Source organism: Oncorhynchus masou, chromosome 18 (genome assembly GCF_036934945.1).
Source record: "Oncorhynchus masou masou isolate Uvic2021 chromosome 18, UVic_Omas_1.1, whole genome shotgun sequence".
In the NCBI taxonomy this organism is placed as follows: domain Eukaryota; kingdom Metazoa; phylum Chordata; class Actinopteri; order Salmoniformes; family Salmonidae; genus Oncorhynchus; species Oncorhynchus masou.
The window spans coordinates 9507216-9521983 of record NC_088229.1 but is presented as its reverse complement, the minus strand read 5'-3'; positions in this window follow the sequence as shown (position 1 = coordinate 9521983).

Sequence of the window (14768 nt, the reverse complement as noted above, 5' to 3'; positions counted from 1 at the left end):
GTCAGTATTCACACTTAAGTGCCCCAGCTGGAGTCAAATTTGCACATTGTTATTGATCTGTTCGGTAGTTGGGTGCATTAGAGCAAGGTGGGGGATGGTTTGGGAGGAGAGGGGAAAGGGGAGGAGGTGGAAGGTAATGGGGAGGGGGAAAAGGAAGAGGAGGTGGAAGGTATAGGAGGAGGAGGAAGGTCATGAGAAGCATACTCAAGCATACACTGGACATTCCTATTAACTAAAAATAGTGGAGAGCACACACACACACACACACACACACACACACACACACACACACACACACACACACACACACACGTATGCACACTAAAGTGCCCCAGCTGGAGTCTCTGACAGTCTGCTGTTAGAATCAATTACATTTGCACATTATTATTGAGTTTTTCAGTAGTTGGGTGTATATGAGCAAGAGGGGGGTCGGAAGGAGAGGGGAAAGGGGGAGGGGGTGTCGGAAGGAGAGGGGAAAGGGGGAGGGGGAAATAGTCAGTAAATAATGAATCACCTATAAATCAATGATTTTTTTTCATCAAGGTAATAGCTATTCCCTTTATCACATGTTGCGGGATAGAAAGAAGAGAAACTATTATGAAAAAAAAAATTCTAGGCTCGCCGTTTTAGAGCCAATGTTAAAATGATCAGCACTCTGGAGCTGTCCACAGACGTGAGGTTCAGAAGGGTGATACTGTTAGTCATGCAGCTTATAAGAACAAGGACCTTCGCAGAATGTGAAGAAGAAAAAAAACACTATTTGAAGACGACTGGGACATATACAAAAACAGAACAAACTGTTACAGCTAAACGGATGAAACTCTGAACCGCAAATGTTTAAATCATGACAATCTGTACAAGACTACTGTTCACTACATTTTCAAACTTAGTGTCTTCAGGGTGGCCAGAGCAGAGGGTAAAGAACCCCTCCTCCTAACAGCCTCCTGCCTTGCCTCCTCTCTCCCAATTCAGTGAATCTCCTGAGCAGTGGGTGTCTGCCCTCAAGTCCCATCTGTCTCTACCCGGGCATGGGCACAGATACCCACAGCTACAGTGCCCACATAAAGGAAGTGGCACAGCCGGGGACAGCCCAAGTCAAACTACCTTACTAAATGATCCACAACCAAAACACACCCAGACTCGTGCTTCTTTTATCATCTATCTGACTGTCTCTATTTTATCATCTATCTGACTGTCTCTATATTATCATTATCTATCTGACTGTCTCTATATTATCATCTATCTGACTGTCTCTATTTTATCATCTATCTGACTGTCTCTATATTATCATCATCTATCTGACTGTCTCTATATTATCATCATCTATCTGACTGTCTCTATATTATCATCATCTATCTGACTGTCTCTATATTATCATCTATCTGACTGTCTCTATTTTATCATCATCTATCTGACTGTCTCTATTTTATCATCTATCTGACTGTCTCTATTTTACCATCTATCTGACTGTCTCTATTTTATCATCTATCTGACTGTCTCTATTTTATCATCTATCTGACTGTCTCTATTTTACCATCTATCTGGCTGTCTCTATTTTATCATCTATCTGACTGTCTCTATATTATCATCATCTATCTGACTGTCTCTATATTATCATCTATCTGACTGTCTCTATTTTATCATCATCTATCTGACTGTCTCTATTTTATCATCTATCTGACTGTCTCTATTTTACCATCTATCTGACTGTCTCTATTTTATCATCTATCTGACTGTCTCTATATTATCATCTATCTGACTGTCTCTATATTATCATCATCTATCTGACTGTCTCTATATTATCATCATCTATCTGACTGTCTCTATTTTATCATCTATCTGACTGTCTCTATTTTACCATCTATCTGGCTGTCTCTATATTATCATCATCTATCTGACTGTCTCTATTTTATCATCTATCTGACTGTCTCTATTTTATCATCTATCTGACTGTCTCTATTTTACCATCTATCTGGCTGTCTCTATTTTTTCAAACAGGCACTTTTCTACTATTTATTTAAGCATCCACCCACCCACACTCTCTCTCTCCATCTCTTTCCATCTTCTCAACTTCCTCCCATCCTCTCTGTCCTAAACCTCTCACCCTCTGTCTGTCAGTGACCGAATGTGCCATGTGCTGAATTTATTTCCACTTTAATTAACAGCCGTGTCAGAGCATCCCATGTCATTCAGTCACAGCCCAGTCCCCGCGTCAGAGGGTGCAGACAGACAGTGAGACAACAAGAGGCTGTGCCCGTGTCAGAGCAGGCCCAGAGCTACCCCACATCCTGCTAACCCCCCCTCCTTCCTCCCTCTCCCCACCACCAACCCACAGCACAACCCAACACACTCCACAAAATGCTTGTTTATCAACTTTCATTCCTCCTTAGGAAAGTGATTACAACAGCAATACTGTTCATCTCTTTTTCTCTCCCCCACTCTCTATTTTTCTCTCTCTCTCTCCATCTCTTTCTCCCTCTTGCTTATTATCCCAGACACAAGATTTAAAGTAAATCAAATGGTGTGTTTTAGAATGAAGGAGGCAGCTAATCCTATATTAATTACTAACTAAGACCTGATGTCTCTCCTGGAAAGGCCCTGAAACTCCAGCCCATTCCCCCTGAAACTTCATCCCATTCCCCCTGAAACTTCAGCCCATTCCCCCTGAAACTCCAGCCCATTCCCCCTGAAACTTCAGCCCATTCCCCCTGAAACTTCAGCCCATTCCCCCTGAAACTCCAGCCCATTCCCCCTGAAACTTCAGCCCATTCCCCCTGAAACTTCAGCCCATTCCCCCTGAAAGTCCAGCCCATTCCCCCTGAAACTCCAGCCCATTTTTCCTGAAACTCCAGCCCATTCCCCCTGAAACTCCAGCCCATTCCCCCTGAAACTCCAGCCCATTCCCCCTGAAACTCCAGCCCATTCCCCCTGAAACTCCAGCCCATTTTTCCTGAAACTCCAGCCCATTCCCCCTGAAACTCCAGCCCATTCCCCCTGAAACTCCAGCCCATTCCCCCTGAAACTCCAGCCCATTCCCCCTGAAACTCCAGCCCATTCCCCCTGAAACTCCAGCCCATTTTTCCTGAAACTCCAGCCCATTCCCCCTGAAACTCCAGCCCATTCCCCCTGAAACTCCAGCCCATTCCCCCTGAAACTCCAGCCCATTCCCCCTGTGTTAAAGCCCATTCAGCAGTATAGCAGTAAAGAACAGCACAACTCCTCATTTGGAGATCAGGTGGTGTTGGTTGTGATTTTTTTTTACGACTGTCATCTCATCATTTAGTCATGAGAGAGCTGGAAATATGATAATTAGTTTATTGTCGGGGAAGTTAATTTCAGAGACAAAAGGCCAGTGAATGAGAACGCATAATGACTGAAGAAATTAATATTACAAACAGGGGGGGGGGGGGGGAGACACACACAGCCTTTTTAAAGCCGCAAATAAATAGTTTTTCCAGGATAGTGTCAAACTATCTAGTTAGTGACAAACTCAGACAATTCTTTTTCAGCAAAAACAAAGTCATAACATCTGGAAGAGACAATGGCGTAAAGACAGATATTACATCCGTAATTAGATTAAGTACCAGAGTATGTTGTTACAATCATCTAAGCCGGGCCACCTGTACATCCTGGTTAAATTAAGCAGGATTTAGAAATAACCTGGTGTAATTACTGTTGACCAAGACAACCCATTGGGAAAAAAACGGGTTGAATCAACGTTGTTACCATCTCATTTCAACAAAAGCGATGTGATGAAATTGAATCAACTTGGAAAACTGATTGGATTCGCAAAACAAAGTCTTCAGTGGAGAAATTATGTTTATTTTTTCCCACCCAACTTTTAGCCTAAATCCAATGACAATCGTGACATTTTTTGTTGTTGATTTCACGTTGAATTCACTTCAGTTGACAACTCAACCAAATGTAAATGAAAACCAGACGTTGAACTGACGTCTGTGACAAGTGGGAAGGCTGTTAACTCTTAACTAAAGAGGAAAAATCACATGTTCTGACAAAACATAATAGCCTACTCTAGCTGCACTTAATAATAATAATACAAATAATATATCCATCAATGAAAAGCATTAATACATTATTTAATGTAATCCTACTATTAATATCGATTTAAAACTATTCATATTCGATGTAAAAAAAAATAGACAAGAATATACGGTTCTAGAAGGTCAAAAATAAGCCGACTTTAGTAAAGAAAACTAATAATAATTCGAATAAAGGAATCAAAATGATGTTTGTCAGAATGAGACAAAGCGCCAGAGGGTGGTGCACAGATCGGTTAGGAGGGCCATAAGAACATCAACCATAAAACAGCTCGATACACACTTCACTATTCCGACACATTCTTAACACTTTCCTTTTTGACAGTTATGATGTGGGCTAAAAGAGAACATCTCTGCCCCTGAAGGCCGTTGTTGAGGGTGTGAAAATACTCTCGATAAATGCTGAAAAGACTGTTATTAATAAAAACTTCTTTACGGATCGTATCCTCCTACTCTTGCCACATTCGTCATCGTTGAGATATAATTATTGAAGCCTCACCTGTTCAACATGGGGGTCGCACACAACGAGTCGTGAGGCTTTTAGTTGTAAAATGGACATAACGGAATACTCCGAACGCCAGAGGCTTTATAAAGTTGATGTTCACCAACTACACCATTATTCCAAGGTTTTTGTTATAAATGACACTTCGTTCTATATCGACTGCTTGCACGACCCTGACCCTTGGCTCTATTGCTCTGGTTTCTGATATGCTTTGAATGACGAGGGCGCAATTTGACCCAGCTGCTTCTCTCAACGTTTTTATAGCACTCTCCTGTCCTATTTTCCGGTGGCACCTGCTGCCAGCACCACCGCCGGTGGGTGCATTTCAACTCACGATAAGAGTTCAATCAGAATCCAAGATTCCAATCTTAGATCCACATTTACCGTTTTAATAATAACGAATATTAATATTCATAAAACAAATAATCAAAGCTTCAATAGTTTATATGTGGTCTATGGAATAGAATACTATATAAATTAATAAAAACAACACAGGTATAGGATCATCTTCAATTATTATCTACAAACAAAATATCGTCGTCCCGTATGTATTTACTATAAATTGCAAAAGAAGCATAGGGGGAAAAACATGCTATTATAGAGAAAAGAAACGCACCGTAGACTACATTTCAAAACAATTCTCTAGTCTAACTACCATGGACTGGCTGCAATCTTATTTATAATAAACGTAGACATGGGTACCCATATCAATATGGCACTGCAAGTTCCTAAAATATTATATTTTATTCGATGACGTTATAATGTTCACTATATGACTAGTAGTGCCGTTGCCTTGTGGCAGCATAGTACCCCCCCCCATATATATAATAGTAACAATAGATAGTTGTAGTAGCAACAGTAGCTAGTTAAGAAAGCATGTGGTCGTTCTTGGGAGAGACCAGGACATTGGCAGTAGAGTACAGATTTGAACACAGCGGTCCAAACTTTCGACCAGAGGACATTTTTTCATAATGGCCCAGTGTTTCATTCTCATCCTCCATCTTAGGCGCAGGTGCTTTGACAGACCGCATGGCACATTATGTGACCAACTAAGCAGAGAGAGCAGCATTATTTAACACAACATGCCAGACACCGACACAAACCAGATCAGTAGGCTACGAATGGCCAAAGTCAACAGAGCAGAAGTCGACAAAAATAGATTTTGGAACCGGCACGTTGAGCGTTCTATCCTAGATTCTCAAATGAAATGGAATATGCTAAGGACTTTTTATCTGCGCATCTGACTAAGGGCGCCTGACATATGAAGGGAGCATCTCTGTTTTCTGCTGCGGATCAAATGGCCACCCCTCCTCTATCCTCCTCCATCCACACGCTTGGCTGGGACTCCTGTGCAACGCCCATTGTTCAACCTTAATTACACGCAGTCATATGAAACTAACAAACTCCCAGTAAAGCAAGTTAACCTAAATTATTCAGTGGATGGTCAGACAGAATAAAATTGACAAAACAGTGATAAAAACATGAATAGTGGTCAACTGCGTAATAGCAAGGTAACGGCGACTGATGTCGACATAATATAGTCCAAAGAGAAGGTGATACCGAATCAAATAAAGTGAAAGAGCACTGTGCACATTGAACACAAGCAGCTGTGTTTCAAGATCAATGCGGATTTACGTTGTTTAGATTAGGTTTGCCGGAAACACAATGACCAACTCTACGCGCACACAAGCAGAGTCACAGCTACAAGCGCTTAAATATCACCCGATATTCTAAAAGTGAGCGCCATAGTTGACTAATTCAGAGTACTCGCAATGATGTTGAGTATGCTAAATAGATATATAGATAGATTTATCTGTTTCTCTTTCAATAAAAGCGTATTCTCCCAAATGCAGTAATGTCAACACATACACGTCAGCTTGTGGGAGCCTAATTGCATCAACAAGGAAACATCAATGCAGGACAGGAAGTGATACACTTTTCCACACAAAAACATATCCTAGTCCAAAACAGGCAACCTTGATTGGCAAATGGCTGTTGCATTCTATACATTGAGAAACATGAGCTACAGACCGTCTCCTACTAGTGAGAAATATGAAAAATAAAACAATATATTTATCAAGTCCTGACAACACTCACTCCATCCTCTTTGGGTTCCAAATTCAAATGCATGATAATGCAACGACTCAGAAACGAATGGCTATACAAAGTTGTAAAAAAAACATGAATACTTTGGCATCATAAACAATCAGTTGTTATAGATTTGCTGTAGAATATGCAGTGTAAAACATTTTTTAGAGCATGTTATTACCTGAATCACTGAATATTTCCTTAGTATTTTCTCTGTACGTCTTGCTTTTGTTTTGAGTGAGTTCGGTTCGTTGTCAAGTAGTTTGGTGGACGGTTGTCAAGTAGTTTGGTGGACGATGTCCTCCGTTACAGCTCAAATACAATCTGATTCTAGTCCCGTAGCCTTTAATATCCAAATTTCATTCCGTGAAACGCCAGCGCAGGACGGCCTCCTGAAAATGGCGACAGCGCGGAGTTCCAGATCTGAGGCGTTAAATGTTACTTGTTTGCAAGCAAAAAGCATGGCTTAATTTGCCTTTGTCAGCGAGAAAACGTAATATTGACTTACCTTTCCTACATGAGCCATTATCCCCCCCACCCCCCACCTCTTTCCTCCCTCCGCCCTTTGCCATGACATCACGGAGGCAGTAGTAAAACCGAGAGCATCATATGGGCAGGGCTTTAGGTTGCCCCACTATAATTCAGTGTACCCTACTCTCTCTCGCTCTCTGCTTCTCCACACACACACACACACACACACACACACACACACACACACACACACACACACACACACACACACACACACACACACACACACACACACACACACACACACACACACACACACACACACACACACACACACACACACACACACACACACACACACACTTTGATATGCATTAATAAGCTTTTATTACAAATATATACAGTACCTGTTAAAAGTTTGGACACACCTACTCATTCAAGATTTTTTTTTTTTTACTATTCTCTACATTGTAGAATAATAGTGAAGACATCAGAACTATGAATTAACATTTATGGAATCATGTAGTAACCAAAAAAGTGTTTCAAAAAAAAGATTCTTCAAAGTAGCCAAATTTGCCTTGATGACAGCTTTGCGCACTCTTGGCATTCTCTCAACCAGCTTCATGAGGTAGTCACCTGGAATACATTTCAATTAACAGGTGTGAATTTTTAAAAGTTCATTTGTGGAATTTATTTTGTTCTTAATGGGTTGGAGCCAATCAGTTGTGTTGTGACAAGGTATGGGTGGTATACAGAAGATAGCCCTATTTGGTAAAATACCAAGTCCATATTATGGCAAGAACAGCTCAAATAGGCAAAGAGGAATGACAGCCCATCATTACTTTAAGACATGAAGGTCAGTCAATCCAGAAAAGGTCAAGAAGTTTGAAAGTTTCTTCAATTGCAGTCGTAAAAACCTTAAAGTGCTATGATGAAACTGGCTCTCATGAAGACGGCCACAGGGAAGGAAGACACAGAGTTACCTCTGCTGAAGAGGATAAGTTCATTAGAGTTAGAAATGGCAGCCCAAATAAATGCCTCACAGAGTTCAAGTAACAGACACATCTAAACATCAACTGTTCAGAGGAGACTGCGTGAATCACGCCTTCATTGTCGAATTGCTGAAAAGAAACCACTACTAAAGGACACCAATAATAAGAAGAGACTTGCTTGGGCCAAGAAACACGAGCAATGGACATAGACCGGTGGAAATCTGTCCTTTGGTCTGATGAGTCCAAATTCGAGATTTTTGGATCCAACTACCATGTCTTTGTGAGATGCAGAGTAGGTGAAAGGATGATCTCTGCATGTGTAGTTCCCACCGTGAAGCATGGAGGAGGAGGTGTGATGGTGTGGGGGTGCTTTGCTGGTGACACTGTCAGTGATTTATTTAGAATTCAAGGCACAATTAACCAACATGGCTACCACAGCATTCTGCCACAATACACCATCCCATCTGGTTTGCTCTTAGTGGGACTACCATTTGTTTTTCAACAGGACGATGACCCAACACATACCTCCTGGTTGTGTACCGTTGACTCTGTACTGGTACCCCCTGTATATAGCCCCGCTATTGTTATTTACTCCTGCTCTTTAATTATTTGTTATTCTTTTCCTTTTTTAGGGATTTTCTTAACACAGCATTGTTGGTTAAGGGCTTGTAAGTAAGCATTTCACTGTAAGGTTGTATGTGACAAATAAAATTTGATTTGATTTGTAAGGGCTATTTGACCAAGAAGGAGAGTGATGGAGTGCTGCCTCAGTTAACCTGGCCTCCACAATAACCCAACCTAATTCCAATTGAAATGGTTTGGGATGAGTTGGACCGCAGAGTGAAGGAAAAGCAGCCAACAAGAGTGTGCAAATCTGTCATCCAGGCAAAGGGTGGCTATTTTGAAGAATCTAAAATATATTTTGATTTGTTTTACACTTTTTTTGGTTACTACATGATTCCATATGTGTTATTTCATAGTTTTGATGTCTTCACTATTATTCTACAATGTAGAAAATAGCAAAAAATAAAGAAAAACCCTTGATTGAGTAGGTGTGTCCAAACTTTTTACTGGTACTGTATATATTATAATTCAAGTAGCCTAGTAATTGAACAATTATTTCACTTTTATATGATCCTGTGCATTTCCAATCAGGGAGGATAAAGTCGGAGGCCATGAGCTTTATGTTGGCTTTACTAGGGAACAACCAACAACCAACAACCAACCCCAGAAGGCTCTTCTTTTCCTCCTGGAGATAAATCTCTGATACTCCATAAAAGCATGCATACGTTAAAGCTGTCATCTACCCCCCCTCCCCCTTCCTCAGAGGTGGTACTGTCCAATAACTCACACAATGGACACTTTTCTCATGCAGGGAATTAATGTATGCCCTGAGTTAGTATGTATAGCAGGGGATGACGGCATCTCATTTGTTAGTTTGGAGTGCATATGGAAAGTGGTTCTTGAAAACACAGAGAGAGTAAGTCTCCATGGAAAATCGCAGAAGCACAGCATAGGTAAAGACTTAAACGAAAACTAAATAGTGTTGTAGAATAGAAACATACAAATCATTTAGCTTCAAATAATTATAACACACGATGGTAGATCTTTAAAATCGATGAATAGTCCATAGTTTTTATTTCTGTCAAATAAAATCCATATATTGAGTGGCCAGTGAAACTTTGGCATATTTGTTCCAAAATCTCAGTGATGATCGCAGCTTTGTTGTGGCAGTGCATAAAAAGTTATATTTCTGTTTGGGCCACTTGGCATGGATAACATTCTGCTAATAGAGACATGTAAATATGTTAGCATTTAGCTACTTGGCATGGATAACATTCTGCTAATAGAGACATGTAAATATGTTAGCATTTAGCAACTTGGCATCACTCCCAAATGTTACATACGCCGTGGTTTGGCTTCGCTGTTTCGGGAACCATTAGTGAAAATGACAATCAATCATTACAATCCATTTGAAAATACTTCCCACAAATGCCATCCTTTGTCTGTTGTCTTCACGCCGTAGAATGTATAGGGAATATTCAAAAAGCCAACCTTCAGCTTTCAGAAATTCTATTAAATGCTTATCTCTTTGCAGCAGGGTCTTTTTTTTGCAATCCCATTGTTATGCATTGAAGCTGAAATCAATCACTGGTGTCCTGCACAGCGCATCAGTATGATTTCAGATGTGCGGCTCTGAGCAAGGCGTTCGTCAACACAACAGCGGCGACAAGAGAGTAAACAAAAGACAGAAACAAAAAAAATGTGCCTTTGCCTTTTGATCCAAGAAATAGAGGCCGCAGAAGCCAGGAGACAGGTGAAGGCCCGGGGCTTAAGTTCGTGGGACTAAATATAAACACTTTGCAAATTGTAAAGAATCACATTCTTGAGAACACACACACACACAGTGAGAAGGCTACAGTAAGTTTGAACTTGTCCCGTATCTCTTCAGGACCCCAGACAGCTCCTTTGCCATCGAGCCCACTATGGTTTCAGGACCATGGACAGCAGTGTGTGCTGAATAGGCTTGTTCTGTAAAACTTGAATTGTCTTTGGAGCCTATGACAAGCTCGACAACATACACCAGATGACCAAAAGTATATGGTATATGCTCATTGAACATTGAATCTCATTCCAAAATCATGGGCATTAATATGGAGTTGGTCCCCCCACAACCGTAAGGCTCTCCAGAGAGTAGTGAGGTCTGCACAACGCATCACCGGGGGCAAACTACCTGCCCTCCAGGACACCTACACCACCCGATGTTACAGGAAGGCCATAAAGATCATCAAGGACAACAACCACCCGAGCCACTGCCTGTTCACCCCACTATCATCCAGAAGGCGAGGTCAGTACAGGTGCATCAAAGCTGGGACCGAGAGACTGAAAAACAGCTTCTATCTCAAGGCCATCAGACAGTTAAACAGCAACCACTAACATTGAGTGGCTGCTGCCAACACACTGACTCAACTCCAGCCATTTTAATAATGGGAATTGATGGGAAATTATGTAAAATATATCACTAGCCACTTTAAACAATGCTACCTAATATAATGTTTACATACCCTACATTATTCATCTCATATGTATACGTATATACTGTACTCTATATCATCTACTGCATCCTTATGTAATACATGTATCACTAGCCACTTTAACTATGCCACTTTGTTTACATACTCATCTCATATGTATATACTGTACTCGATACCATCTACTGTATCTTGCCTATGCTGCTCTGTACCATCACTCATTCATATATCTTTATGTACATATTCTTTATCTCCTTACACTTGTGTATAAGACAGTAGTTTTGGAATTGTTAGTTAGATTACTTTTTGGTTATTACTGCATTGTCGGAACTAGAAGCACAAGCATTTCGCTACACTCGCATTAACATCTGCTAACCATGTGTATGTGACAAATAAAATTTGATTTGATGATTTGATTTGATTTTGCTGCTATTACAGCCTCCACTCTTCTGGGAAGGCTTTCCACTAGATGTTGGAACATAGCTGCTATAACAGCCTCCACTCTTCTGGGAAAGCTTTCCACTAGATGTTGGAACATTGCTGTTATAACAGCCTCCACTCTTCGGGGAAAGCTTTCCACTAGATGTTGGAACATTGTTGCTATAACAGCCTCCACTCTTCTGGGAAAGCTTTCCACTAGATGTTGGAACATTGCTGTTATAACAGCCTCCACTCTTCTGGGAAGGCTTTCCACTAATGTTGGAACATTGCTGCTATAACAGCCTCCACTCTTCTGGGAAGGCTTTCCACTAGATGTTGGAACATTGCTGCGGTGACTTGATTCCATTCATCCACAAGAGCATTAGTGAGGTCGGGCACTGATGTAGGGCAATTAGGCCTAGCTCGCATTCGACGTTCCAATTAATCCCAAAAGTGTTCGGTGGAGTTGAGGTCAGGGCAATGTGCAGACCAGTCAAGTTCTTCCATACCGATCTCGACAAACCATTTATGTATGGACCACGCTTTATGCACGGGGGCATTGTCATGCTGAAACAGGACAGGGCCTTCTCCAAACCACAAAGTTGGAAGCACAGAATTGTCTCGAAAGTTATTGTATGTGTAGTGTTAAGCTTTCTCTTCAATGGAACTAAGGGGCCTACCAGACCATTATTCCCCCTCCACCAAACTTTACAGTTGGCACTATGTATTTGGGCAGGTAGCATTCTAATGACCTCCACCAAACCCAGATTTGTCCGTCCGACTGTCAGATGGTGTAATGTATCACTCCAGAGATCCACTGCTCCAGAGTCCAATGGCAGCGAGCTTTACATCACTGTAGCCGACACTTGGCATTGAGCATGGTGATCTTAGGCTTGTGTACAGTTGCTCGGCCATGGAAATCCATTTCATGAAGCTCCCGACTTGTGCTGACGTTGCTTCCAGATGCAGTTTGGAACTCAGTAGTGAGTGTTGCAACCGAGGACAGACCATTTTTACGCGCTATGCGCTTCAGCACTCAGCGGTCCTACTCTGTGAGCTTGTGTGGCCTACCACTTCGTGGCTGATCCGTTGTTGCTCCGAGACATTTGCACTTCACAATAACAGCACTTACAGTTGACTGGGGCAGCTTTAGCAGGCCAGACATTTGACAAACTGACTTGTTGGAAAGGTGGCATCCTATGACGGTGCCACGTTGAAAGTCACTGAGCTCTTCAGTAAGGCCATTCTACTGCCAATGTTTGTCTATGGAGATCGCATGGCTGTGTGCTCGATTGTATACACCTGTCAGCAGCAGGTGTGGCTGAAATAGCCAAATCCACTAATTTGAAGAGGCGTCCACATACTTTTGTACATCTTGCAACAAAGGCTAAATTACTTTTGTCTATTGATGTGTACAATATTAGCACCATCAGTTTATACCCTAAATATGGTTTCATGTAAATAGCCTATCATTGTCTTATTATTCCTTTAAAATGGCCTCATTGATCTGATCACATATCTTTTGCTTTGTTCATAGTGATACCCTAATCCAAACTTTTATTTTGTAAACCCGCGGGTTTTCGGACATTTTTTCCTGAAGAACAGCTCCATATTTTTTTTCCAAAACTCAAGGACCCCGAGCAGTTCCCCGGTTACCAGCTGGTAACTTTTTTCTTCAACCGATTGTTAAAAGTTTCGCTGCAGATGGCCTCGACAATGGTCACGTGACAAGCCCATGGTCGGTATTAAATATTGCATATGGTGGCAGCTGAAGGAGGAGGTGGGGAGTCCCGACTCATAGAAGTCCCTGGACAGATGGAACAAGCTGATATACAAGAAGAGAAAAGTTTTAATATGCTTGCAGCCTGGGATGGCATTGTCCCCAAGGTAGGCTACTGAGCCACACGTCACCGGGGAATACACTGGCCTTTGCCTGGGGAAAGTCTACCGGAAGGTCTCGGGAGTTTAGATTTCGGTTATTCGAAGGATTAGGCTATTCAGTAGCCTATTTAGAAATAAAATAGAATAATATCGGAAATTGTGTTTGTTTTGTTTTCGTGTGCATCAACTGTTGTTTTAAACTAGCAAAAGGAACACATTTTTTCTCTCGGAGTAAATCAAACTAGACTATATTTCCAGAATAATAAAACGTAAATTGAAGTGAAACCGGTCTTCCAGACTTTTTGAGAGAAATTATTTTGAATTTAAATTAAATTATTACATTATTGTTACTATCATGACCCTATAGGCCTAGGCATAAAAACAAATAAATTATAATTATAATGCAACAAATTGACGCAAAAATGTCAGCTACACAAACAAAAAAAGCTCAGTAGGCTAAACTCATTATCAAGACTATTTAATTGAGTTTTAATCAAGTGTCTCCAACTCTTGCATAGGAATCTCGAAAATCACAAACAGCAGTACTTTCATCACACAAACAACTCGCTATAAAACACATGTTCAATCCAAGTACCTGTCAATGGGAAAAAATAATATTAGTTGACTAACCTATAAAAGTGAGACACAGCTTCATATCTGCGGTACCCTACTATCCCACGCGCGACCGTCAATTACTGAGAAGTTAACTTCTCCGGAAAAAAGTTCCAGCAAACTTCGTTCAACTTGTAGGGGGATAGGGGGGGAGGGGTAATTTCAGCTAGCCCAAGCCAAACCAATCAGATGGGGCCGTACAAAGAAGGGTATTTGACTGTTGCCCTTAGCCAATCACAGCCGGTCACTCTCAGCTTTCAACAACAATGGCTATACAACTCCAACACAAAGAACATTTGGTATGATGGTCTGGTCTGGACATTTCACTACTGGCACACAAATACTCTGCATTCTATGGTGGAAACTTTAGTAAAAAAAAAACATTCAATTTTAAAAATGTTAACTTTACTTTCAAAGTCTCTTTGAGTAAGATCCTGACAAATATACACTATATATACAAAAGTATGTGGCCACCCCTTCAAATTAGTGGATTTGGATGACAGGTGTATAATACCGAGCACACAGCCATGCAATCTCCATTGACAAACATTGGCATTAGAATGGTCTTACTGAAGAGCTCAGTGACTTTCAATGTGGCACCATCATAGGATGCCACCTTTCCAGCAAGTCAGTTCGCTAAATTTCTGCCCTGCAAGAGCTGCCCAGGTCAACTGTAAGTTCTGCTTTGTGAAGTGGAAACGTCTAGGAGCAA